Source organism: Bombus vancouverensis, unplaced genomic scaffold (assembly GCF_051014615.1).
Source record: "Bombus vancouverensis nearcticus unplaced genomic scaffold, iyBomVanc1_principal scaffold0050, whole genome shotgun sequence".
NCBI classification, from domain to species: Eukaryota; Metazoa; Arthropoda; class Insecta; order Hymenoptera; family Apidae; genus Bombus; species Bombus vancouverensis.
In genome coordinates this window covers 74,494-87,204 of record NW_027468941.1, presented here as the reverse complement: position 1 = coordinate 87,204, position 12,711 = coordinate 74,494, and the positions used below count along the sequence as shown (strand labels likewise).

The 12,711-nt window shown below is 40.5% G+C and overlaps 1 long non-coding RNA gene across 9 annotated transcripts; it reads left to right on the top strand.

The window, feature by feature from the left end:
• Nucleotides 1-391: 391 nt before the first annotated feature.
• Nucleotides 392-10,415, top strand: LOC143304710 (uncharacterized). Of its 9 annotated transcripts, XR_013061373.1 has the most exons (5): nt 8,639-8,803; nt 8,916-9,006; nt 9,657-9,746; nt 9,845-10,066; nt 10,170-10,415. It is a non-coding gene; the product is annotated as an uncharacterized LOC143304710 (long non-coding RNA). The 9 variants fall into 9 exon arrangements; XR_013061368.1 differs by having other exon boundaries at nt 8,643-8,803; nt 8,919-9,006; nt 9,657-10,066; XR_013061366.1 differs by having other exon boundaries at nt 8,643-8,803; nt 9,657-10,066.
• The last annotated feature ends 2,296 nt before the right edge of the window (nt 10,416-12,711 follow it).

The window sequence follows — 12,711 nt, the reverse complement described above, 5'->3', positions numbered from 1 at the left end:
GGCTGGTTTCTATCAATTTCCAGTATTCTTGCGTGACGTTGTATTGATCATTATTTATTCTTTCTTCGCTACGATCTTTCATTTTATAATCATTTATTAAATATTTATTCCTTCGCTGAAAATATGATTTATTTTGTAACGCATAAAGATTACTATATGAACGTGTTGATTATCCAAAATGGCCGCCTGTGAATGTTCCTAGTATATAGTAACATTTTATTAATGTGAAATCTATTATTTATCCGTTAATTATTTGTGACTTTATTTTAATAGTTGACGTACAATTGCAGTGGGAATAATATTATTTTGCATTTATTTAATGTGTGTAATTATTACATGTATTCCGATGCGCACGTGTAAGAGCTATCGTAACAATCCAAGATGGCCGCTAGTGAATGTCTCTAGTAAAAGTGTAGTGACGCGTCCTTAATTTGTTTAATATTGAAATAATTATTCGTCCGTCGCTTATTTTCTTCTATTTTAGCGCAGTTAGAATTTTTAAATGACAATAGTATTGTTTGTGTAATCATTATAATGTGTATATATACTATGTGTTATTTTAATATAATAACATGTGGATTGTGTTATTGTTAAATTTTATAATTTATCAATAGCACTGTTTTATTGTTGTGTTACGAGTGGTTTATTTTTATAAAGTGTTCGCTTAATTAATTTGATAGTAATATGTGCATAGTTTGTTATTACCAGTTCTATTACGTAACATAACCTTATTTCTCCACGCCAGAATTAATATAATTATGCTATATTAACTAAGTACAATATAATAATTTTTTATCTTAATCGCGGTTGTCGTTGATACTCAGTTAATCAGTTTTGATTAATTCATAACCTATTCCTATATTATTGGCTATTTTCTGTTTCTTTGTTATGCGGTTGTCGTTACCTTGTGCGTGTAATTTGCAGCCTTTACATAGAATAGAGGAGCTAATCTTATACATTGCTAGCTAAATCTTTATTGTTTATAGGTTCTACAATTCTAATCCTTCATCGCCGAGTCCTTTACTTGGAACGGTTACATGGTGCGCGTTTGGTATCTTCTGGTTCTTCGTTACATGTCTAACACTTATCAAGACTACTTTTATTTATCCTAGAATTGTAAGTATATATATATATATGTCGGAGATGAAAGGACACCGGAACCTTCGGATAGCCCTGCAACATTGCAATCTAAAGTCTACTATAACTGTAACTAAACTATTGTAGTTATTCAATCCGATTGTAATTGTTCGAGATTAGTGACGAATCCGATGATCTCGTGTCCTTAGACACACCCCAGTATAGTTTTCCTCTGTGGAATCATCGGGACGGGACGCGCATTCTTTGACGCGCTCCCGTCGACTAAAGAGTAACGTCTTTACGCTCAGCAATTATCGTTTACGAGTCAGACTTAGATTCAGCGAGAACGCCTATCTGTCATCCCGTTGACCGCGGATTCGTTATTGAACCTGAGATCACTGTCACTAGTGTCGCGCACGTCTCACCGCCGTGATAGATTGTCAAACCTGCGTTATTCATACCTGTGTCAATAAATCGTATCTTCGCTACACCGCAACGATGGCTACCTTCAATGAAGACTCCTCAAACACCGACAACCCTATCCCCACTGCTTCTCCGACATCAGAAGTGGGATCCGCACGGATTCAAGAGATGCAAGGGCGGATCAACGCCATGGAAGAGCTAATTCGGACACTGACGCAAAGGCCGAGTACGGAGACGATGAGTGTAGCGCTACCCCGTTTCAACCCCGGGAACGCGGGCACCAGCCCAGCTTCGTGGTGCGCGGCTGTTAGTGCGGTTATGGACAAAGTGTCCCTAGACGAGACTACGAGTTATATATTGCTATAAGTCGTGCTTTAGAGGGTACCGCGGCAGAGTGGCTTACGCATGTCCCGGTCAACGGTCTTACTTGGACAAAGTTTAGGGAACTTTTTCTTGCTCGCTACGGAGGCACGGAGACGGCAACCTCGGTGCTAATCAGGGTGCTCGACGAATCACCTCTGGAGGACGAAACCGCTGGGACTTTCGGAAATCGCCTCCACTCCCTTCTGTCGGCGAAATGGGGAAATCTATCCAATGTCGAGCTGATCAACGCCGTTATCCTTCTGCGACTGATCTGGTATGACCAGCGTTTCGAAAGAATAGCATTCGGGGACGATATTCGGACCCTAGAGCAATTCCAGAGGGAAATGAAAATCTTCTCTCACGCGAAGAAGAGGCCAGTACCTTCGCCAAATAATCCATCGGCGGAACCTGAAGCAAAACGACGCCACTCGTCGGCCCGCCTCCCGAGATGCCTTCACTGTGGCAAACCAGGACATAAACTCGCGGATTGTAGGACGAGGAAGCGTGAGCAACAGCAGAGGAGTTCACAACGCCAGGGAGGAAGGCGACCGGACGCATCGCCTCAGGTGGTTTGCTTTAAGTGTCAGGCGGAGGGCCATATCGCACCTGACTGCCCGCTACGACGGGACAAAAAGGCCAGTACCAAGAATGAACGTGTAGTCAACTGCTGCGCGGTGGAGTCCCCAGCTGGTACCCTAAGTCATCTGGGTGAGTCGTTCCCATTTTACTTCGATTCCGGAGCCGAGTGCTCATTAATTAGAGAGTCGGCTGCCTCGAAATTCTCCGGTAAGAGGACGACTGAGCTAGTAGTAATGCGAGGAATAGGAAACACCCGTGTTAAGAGTACGTCCCAGATCTTGTCCACGGTATGCATAAACGGTCTTACATTGGAGATAACCTTCCATGTTCTTGCCGATACTTATCTGAATTACGATATCATGGTTGGTCGCGAGATTTTAAGCCAGGGTTTCGACGTATACATTACACGAAATAGCGTCGATATTTGTAGAACAAAGGTGGTCAACACCTGTAGTAAAACCCCCGAAGACGAGATCGATATTAACGCGGCCGATACTGACGTGATCGGTAACGATAAAAGTCGGTTAATTTCTGTTCTCGAGAAATTCAAAGATTCATTCATTACGGGCTTCCCACGTGCCCGCGTAAGCACGGGGCAGTTAGAAATACGGTTAATCGATCCTAATGTCACCGTGCAAAGAAGTCCTTACAGACTTAGCGAAGAAGAGCGGAGGATAGTGCGTGAGAGAATAGACGAGTTAATCAAAGCGAAGATTGTAAGGCCTAGTAACCCACCGTTCGCGAGCCCTATACTACTCGTGAAGAAAAAGGACGGTTCGGATAGACTGTGTGTAGACTTTCGAGCATTGAATAAAAATACGGTCGCGGACCGGTATCCCCTACCCCTTATCGCGGATCAAATAGCGAGATTGCAGAAGGCGAGATACTTCATTAGCCTAGACATGGCCAGCGGGTTCCACCAAATCCCCATTCATCCCAATTCGACGGAATATACGGCGTTCGTTACACCCGACGGGCAATACGAGTACTATGCCTTTCGGATTGAAAAATGCACCATCCGTTTTTCAGAGGGCCATTCTCAACGCCTTAGGCGACCTCGCGTATTCGTTCGTTGTTGTTTACTTGGACGACGTCCTAATTATCGCCGACTCAGTAGATCAAGCCCTAGAAAGGTTGAATACCGTATTAGATACCCTCGTGAAAGCCGGATTCTCCTTTAACTTTGCAAAATGTTCCTTTTTAAAGACATCGGTACTCTATTTGGGATATGTAATTCGTAACGGAGAAGTCCGTCCAAACCCGGGTAAAATACAAGCCTTGAGTTCTTTACCTGCACCGTCGACCGTCACACAACTCAGACAATTCATAGGTTTGGCCTCTTACTTCCGAAACTTCATTCCCAAATTCTCACAAGTAATGAAACCCCTGTACGCACTCACCTCGAGTAACAAGAATATACCTTGGACGGACCGGCACGAACAGATAAGACAAAAGGTAATTTCCGTCCTGACTGACGCGCCGGTGCTAATGATATTTGACCCCAATTACCCAATAGAACTACATACGGATGCTAGCTCGGAAGGATATGGGGCCATTTTAATGCACAGGGTTGAAGATAAAAATCGAGTAGTGGAATATTACAGCAAAAGAACTAGCCCTGCAGAATCTAGGTATCATTCCTACGAATTGGAAACGCTAGCAGTTGTAAACGCCGTCAAGCACTTCCGTCATTACTTACACGGACGAGAATTTCTCGTCGTCACCGATTGCAACTCCCTGAAAGCATCCAGTAGTAAGGTACACTTGAACGACAGGGTTTACAGATGGTGGGCTTACCTGCAAACTTTTACCTTTGACATTATGTACCGGGAGGGTAAACGAATGACCCACGTAGATTTCTTTTCGCGAAATCCCGTAGACTTAGATCGCGGTACGTTCAGCAAAATTGCAGAGAAAGAAATTAACCTAACCGAAATCTCCGACGATTGGCTACTAGCGGAACAACGTCGCGACCCACAAATTTCTGAGATCGTCAATAAATTACAGAACGAAGAGCTCGCGGAAGACGTCGCGAATACGTATGAGTTACGGTCCGGCACTCTTCATCGTAAAATACAGAGAAAAGGTAGAACTCTCTGCCTGCCCATCGTGCCGAGAGGGTTTAGGTGGTCTATTATTAACCATGTGCACCAGTCCATTATGCACTTAGGTTGGGATAAAACGCTTGAGAAACTGTACGAGTATTATTGGTTCGAAGGAATGGCGAAGTATGTTCGCAAATTCGTAGAGAACTGTCATGCTTGTCGAGTTTCAAAGGCAAGTTCGGGTCGAGTACAAGCCGAATTACACCCCATACCTAAGACCAGCATACCTTGGCACACGGTTCATATGGACATAACGGGCAAACTAAGCGGTAAGAACGATTCGAAGGAATACGTCATTGTGTTGGTCGACGCCTTCACCAAGTTCGTATACTTGCATCATACCCGTAAGATAGACTCCATTAACACCATTAAAGCGCTTAAGTGCGCTATATTTTTGTTCGGCAGTCCCTGCCGGGTAATAGCGGATCAGGGAAGATGTTTTACGGGCAAAGAATTTCGAGACTTTTGTCAAGATAAATACATTAAACTCCATTTAATTGCGACCGGAGCTAGTAGGGCCAACGGACAGGTAGAGCGTGTTATGAGTACGCTAAAAAACATGTTCACAACAATAGAAACCACTGGGCGGTCCTGGCAAGACGCGATCGGGGAAATACAACTGGCCTTAAATTGTACCACCAACCGCGTGACTAAGTCAAGCCCGTTGGAACTACTAATCGGTAGAACAGCGAGACCCTACGGCTTATCCCTACCCGACAATATCTTAGAAAGAGAAGTAAATATCTCCCATGTAAGACAGCAGGCGATAAAGAATATAGAAGCAAGCGCCAAATACGATAAAGATAAGTTCGATGAAAACAAAGCTAAAATAACTAGGTTCAACCTTGGCGATTTCGTGTTATGCAAAAACGAGGAAAGGAACCAGACGAAGTTAGATCCGAAATTCAGGGGTCCGTTCGAGATAGCAGAGATTTTGGAAGGAGATAGGTATACCTTAAAAACTCTAGACGGAAAACGATCATATAAGGACAGACATGACAGACTGAGAAAGATGCCGGAAGGCTGCGTCCCTGCTGAGTTGGACGTCTGCGGTGATGACGACGACGGTGATAATATCGATGCAAGTACACCGACCTCAGAGGATCACTAACACTGCGTTGTAGTTGTAGTATATATCCACAGTGACGTTTTGCATATACGCAATATATCCACTGTGATGTCTCATATATCTGTAATATATCCACAGTGACGTTTTGCACATACGCAATATATCCACTGTGATGTCTCATATATCTGTAATATATCCACAGTGACGTTTTGCACATACGCAATATATCCACTGTGATGTCTCATATATCTGTAATATATCCACAGTGACGTTTTGCACATACGCAATATATCCACTGTGATGTCTCATACATCTGTAATATATCCACAGTGACGTTTTGCACATACGTAATATATCCACTGTGATGCCTCATACATCTGTAACATACCCACAGTGATACACCCAACGCAGTAACATGATCCAACAAACTGAGACTCTTCGGTGTACGAAATCGAAATGATCTGCCGTGTCATTACGGTCTGACTGGTAACTCACAGAACGCAACTAGCTCTTTAAACACAAATTATAGCGCTACTAATTCGAGCCCTCTTTCATTTCCTTGCATGTCAAACCGCCGAACAAAACCTCGTTGTTGAAATGGACCCTTGACTTTCTTGGACACTTAGTTAAATAGTAAATAATGTCAGTTGCATCGAAGCTAATGTAAGAAAACACGATATTTTAGCCACACACGAGGACGTGTGATAGTCAGGATGGCCGTGTCGGAGATGAAAGGACACCGGAACCTTCGGATAGCCCTGCAACATTGCAATCTAAAGTCTACTATAACTGTAACTAAACTATTGTAGTCATTCAATCCGATTGTAATTGTTCGAGATTAGTGACGGTGAGCTTTGGCTCGAGGCGACAGTCTGTCGCCCAACGTAGCCGCGGTCAAGGGATGAACGCTTTGCCCAACAAACATATGGAATAATTCTATAGCTCTCCTTAAAAGAAATATTCGTGGCGACACGCGACAGTAAACATTCCAACGGTTTCTGTCCCGTGGCTCGCCACACGCAGACCCTATTCTTCGAGTAAGATGATTGCCAGATGTCGATGCGTCTCCGCAGTACATGTTCGGCTAGCCCGAGGGCCCGTAATAAATCTTAAGGTTTAGTTAACTAAAGTCCTTCAAACAGACAAACAGTCTTTGTCCCAACTACGGGAAGATAGGGGAGACATATTTTTCAACGAACGGCGTCTCCCACTAGCAACTTTCCCTCGAGGGCGGCTAGCATCTTTTTCTAACCACCGATATGGAGATTGACCAATTAGCAGCAACGTCAATTTCCCTTACTTCCTAAACGAAGGCTTTCCTCGACGAATCCGATGATCTCGTGTCCTTAGACACACCCCAGTATAGTTTTCCTCTGTGGAATCATCGGGACGGGACGCGCATTCTTTGACGCGCTCCCGTCGACTAAAGAGTAACGTCTTTACGCTCAGCAATTATCGTTTACGAGTCAGACTTAGATTCAGCGAGAACGCCTATCTGTCATCCCGTTGACCGCGGATTCGTTATTGAACCTGAGATCACTGTCACTAGTGTCGCGGACGTCTCACCGCCGTGATAGATTGTCAAACCTGCGTTATTCATACCTGTGTCAATAAATCGTATCTTCGCTACACCGCAACGATGGCTACCTTCAATGAAGACTCCTCAAACACCGACAACCCTATCCCCACTGCTTCTCCGACATATATATATATATATATATGTCGGGTTTACATTAGAATTAGGGTTAGGGGCGTGAAGCGAATCTTCGTTTGGATTACACGTCGTCGTTATGCAATAGAGCATTGGCTAGTGCAAGTACGATTACCATAGAACCGGACAAGTAACCGTGGTAATTAGATACTCGAGAAACTAGTGACAATGATCCTAGGTTCAATAACGAATCCGCGGACAACGGGACGGTAGTCGTACGCACTCGCAAAAATCTAAGTCGGATTCTGTGTTAATATTCGCTGACCGTAAGGCGTTAATCTTTTTGTCGATGAGACCGCAAGAGAGAATGACTTTCCGTCCCGGTGATACCTCAGAGGAAAACCATGACGGGGTGTGTCTAAGGACACGAGGTCATCGGATTCGTCGGGGATATCCTACGTTCGGAAAGTAAGGGAAATTGACGTTGCTGCTAATTGGCCAATCTCCATATCGGTAGTTAGAAAAGGATGCTAGCCGCCCTTGCGGGAAGGTTGCTAGTGGGAGACGTCGTTCGTGGAAAAATAGGTCTCTCCTGTCTTCTTGTAACTGGGACAAAGACTGTGTATCTGTTGAAGGATTTTAGGTAACTAGATATTAGTGTTTATAACGGTCCTCGGGCTAGCCGATCACGTACTGCGGAGACGCGTCGGCATCTGGTAAACATCCTGCCCGGAGAATAGGATCTGCGTGTGGCGAGCTACGGGACAGAAACCGTTGCAATGTTTACTGTCACGTGTCGCTACAAATCTTTCTTTTAAGGAGAGCTATAGGGTTACTCAATGCCTTTGTTAGATGGAGAGTTCGTCCCGTTGACCGCGGCTACGTTCGGCGACTAATTGTCGCCTTGAGCCCAAGCTCATTGTCACAAGTCTCAAACAAATACAATTGGTTAGAATGACGGCAAATCGTTTAATTACAACTGTAGATTTTAATTACAATGTTTTTATGGATTTTCCCGAGGTTTCAGAGGGAAGGCACCGGTGTCCTCTTATCTCCGACATATATATAAAACACTATATTTTGTAAATATCTATATAGTAAAATAGTCCGTCCACTATCTTGGTCGCTAAGACCGCTTCGCTAACATCGAATTGTTTTGTTATAATGTCAGAATATTTCCTTGGTTTTCCAGTTTCTTGTTGCTGCCTTGACTGTTTCGGTAGTATCTGGTTCAGTATTCCATAAGTATTCACTTAAGATTGGTAGTAGGCTTCTTGTAACTGCGTTGGCTTTAATGTATATCTTCCGATGTGAGTAACGAGCTTCTTATTATTATCAATTTCTATTCCAAGATGGTTTACAACATTCTTCCCCTTTTTAGGTTATGATTGGTTACCTCGGTATTTATTACCTTCGATATCTTCATACCGTCGTATATTATGTTTTGCAAAGTTGGATCCGTAGCCAATTCTCGTGGAGTTCCTGCATGCACATTTCCTTTAAGGATGATTGGTTGCATACAAACCTCGTTAACTTGTAAGATACCTTTTCTTGTTTGCTAAGACCATTCCGTCGGTGTTGAATCGTTTGTTATAATGTCACTAATTTTTAACTTTCCAATTTTCTCACATCTTCTTGGTCATTCCAGTAGTATCGACTGCGATTCTTCGTACACATTTACTCCAATTTGGTAGTTGGTTTCTCATCACTGCGTTGACCCTTGTATAAACTTCTTCGATGTGAGTAGTAAATTATCGTTGTCACTCACTTAACCTATCTTAGTTATTTCTTAACTCTTCCTGCACTTATTAACTGATTTTATTTCTTCTTATTAAAGACCGCTGTGTCAACGCTGAGTTATTTCGTTATAATGTCATTAACTTTCTTGATTTTTTCGGTTTTATTTTCCATTAGCGAACTGTAAGTTTGTTGTCGAGCATCAATTATTGATTGTTGTGCTTCGTTTAGTTTAATTGAAATATAATTGTAAATTTTTAATAGTATTATTTTCTTCCATATATATTAAGGCAATTGAAGTTAGTTTATTTATTCGTTTCTGCTGACAGTCGTATACTATGTTCTACGGAGTGGGTCAACAGTTTGTTTCTGCGAAATTCCTGCATGTACGTTTTCTTCTATTATGATTAATTGTGCACTAGGTACTTTTAACTTTCACTGCTTTTAATTATTTTATTGAATTAACATATTGTGTATTTAAATGATGGTTAGAACATAATAATATTCCTTTTTCTTTTACGTTTCTACTATCTGCATGATTCGATAAGCACTGTCACACTTCCTTTGAGTTAGGCACAATATTGTTATAAACATTTAGTAATATTATGTTTTGTATTGAAACAATTGAAGTTAATTCTTCCATTTGTTTCAGTTGGCTGTCATACCTTGTGTTCTATGGATATGGACACATAACCTGACTTCGCATATACACTTCCTTCTACGATGAGTAATTGTTCACGAGGTACTTTCCACTTCCACTGTTTCGTAATTATTTTATTGAATGACACATTTTATAATTAATGGTTAGAACGCACATAATAATTTTCTTTTTCCTTTTAGGTTTGTACTATCTGCATGATTCGATAAGCAGTGTCACACTTCCTTTGGTTCAGGCACAATATTGTTATAAACATTTAGTAGTATTATGTTTTGTATCGGAACAATTAAAGTTAATTCCTACATTTGTTTCAGCTGGCTGTCGTAGATTATGTTCTACGGATATGGACACATAACCTGTCTTCGCACATACACTTCCTTCTACGATGAGTAATTGTTCACGAGGTATTTTCCACTTCCACTGTTTTGTAATTATTTTATTGAATTACACATTTTATATTTAAGTAATAGTTAGAGCACGCATAGTAATTTTCCTTTTTCCCTTTAGGTTACCACTATCTGCAGTATTCGACAAGCAGTGTTGTTCCATATACTACCGCACTCCGTTGTCTCTTGAAATCGTTCTTGTGGTCTGTTTCGATTGTGTTAGTTTTAACTTGTTCGAGTGTATTGTTCGTGGAATCCCTTTTACTTTAATCTTGACGTTTCGTGTGTGGATTCTGACAATAGTGCCTGGTTTATTGAAGTGTGTTAATATGCCTAGGTGTTTTATATATTTTATATCTAGCTGTATATAAGATATATTTTGTTTATTGTGGTTTTGTATGTCCATATTTGCTGTATATTAAATTGCTTGATATTTCCTGTTTGTTATAAAGGTATGTATTCCTATCGTTCCATTCCTTTTTCCTTTCCTTTGAATTATTCATAAAGTTATTACGAGATTTGATTAAATTGTCGAATTGTAGGTTATCCTGATTGAATATAGTATTATGTCGTGATTTATTAATTAATTTGCGAGTCACTTTTGGTTAATTGGTTCTTCATAGTTTATCCTTAGTCGAATTATGAAATTATAGGTTATGTTGTACTCTTTATATTTACCATTTCGTTAGAGTACCTATTTTAACTTTATTATCTCTTATTTGCCCTCATATACTAATTCTCTATATATGACTACATTTAATTAAACTTTTATTTAAACAATTTCCATTTTCGTTGTATCGTGTGTTCGTTTTGGATATTCGAATTGTCGCTCGCGTTATTTATATATTGCGTTTTTCCGTTTTTCGGTACGGCACGTGCGTAGCGCGGGACGTGACACCCCCCCCTTCTCGGGGTTCAAATTTCCGAAGGAAATTTGACTGATCGCATCCCTGAGCTCGTTCGGAGCGGATGTAGTGACTGTTGGTAGTTGCTTTACTATAATGGTCGGTGTGATTGATATTCCTTGTAATCCTGATAATATCGAATTCATCAATCGTTGGAACGTGTTGGTGCGTTTTTCAATATATCTGTTCCCTCCAGCGTCTCGCCTGGAAGATGAAATCTGTCTTGATTTTTCTGTATTAGTGCTTCAACGTTTCTTCTTTCTTCTATGTTTAAATGTTCCAGTCGCAAAAATTCCATTATTTTGTCGAACCTTGTTTCTTTAGATACTGAAATATTGTTGCACGTAATATGAGAGAGCGAAGTGGGAATTATAAATTCTTTAATTACCATTGTAGGTATGGTAAATTCGTAATCCCTCAATGTGATATTAATTACTTTTAGATAACCCCGTCTCTTATGGTTTCTCACAACCGCGTTTCCGAAATAGACTCCCTTAATCTGTTCAATTTTGGGAATAAATCCCTCGTTTGCCTCCGGATTTGCAATATTTATTGTACGTGGTACCGAACTTCGTTTCAGCACAATTATTGTATCGAACGGGATGTAAATACTTCCCCATTTAATATGTTTTTGCTCGTAATGCAGACGAGCTTTGCATCCTGCAAAAATTCGGATCCTAAGATTCCGTTTTGATCGATCAGCAATGATTCATCAACTACATGAAAAGTAACTGAATGGCCCGCAATCTGTATTATTGTCTGCCCTAGGGTGACCAGATTCTTTGCCGAAATTCCTCGAAATTCAATTGATTCTTGCTCGTTGATGGTTGCTGAATCGGGTAAGGCAGGTTTCTTGATGATATTGATTTCTGATCCGGAGTCTAAAAGTAAATATGTTTTAGTTTTTAAATCTGGGGAGACTATTCGTGCAGTTGGAGTATTTGGGGAATCGTTTGGGTTTATATATTCGTTTCCCTTGCAAGCTACTAAACTTTGTAATATTGGCTTCATGACTTCCATGTATCCAATTACTATTTTCTTCCCTTTCTTCATTTTAGTTTTTATTTTACGCCAAGACGCAAGTTTACTGACACCGATCCAATTATCCAATTGCTTGCCAATAGCATTCAAAATACAAATTTTTGAAAGTACCGCAGCCATGTTAACCCAAAAATATTTTGTATATAGTATAGTGTGATACCATCTATATTTTCCTGGGGGAATCATAAGATCAGCACTACCTACTATGTTACCTACGTCAAATATTAGATGTAGTAACCAATAAAGTATTTTTAATCCAATTATAATCCAATGGCTAGCGTATTTATTCAAGTTTTTATATATATCTTCAACTGGTGATTCCCTATTTTCTCCCTTTTGATGTCTTTGAGCTTGTTGAACTTGCGTTTCTTCAGCTTGAAAATGTTTAGAATCCTTTTCCTTAGTTACCCTTTTTTCTTCTTTATTTACTTTATTCACACCACCTTGATTTTTCTCTACCTTTTCAGGATGAATAGCTTCACTGGAAGTGCTTATTATAATTAAATTATTATTTATTTGTATGGAACGTTTAGGAATATTTTCGGTAGATTTAGAATTATTCTTTGAATTTTTATTACAAACCTTTTTGCTTATAGATTCTGTTTTGGATTTAAGGATAGCTATATTTTTATTCTCTATAGTGTGATCTTCCTTGCAATTTAATGATTTGGCTTTGAGTTCAATAAAGTTACCTTCTGATGGTTTTATAGAAGTTTT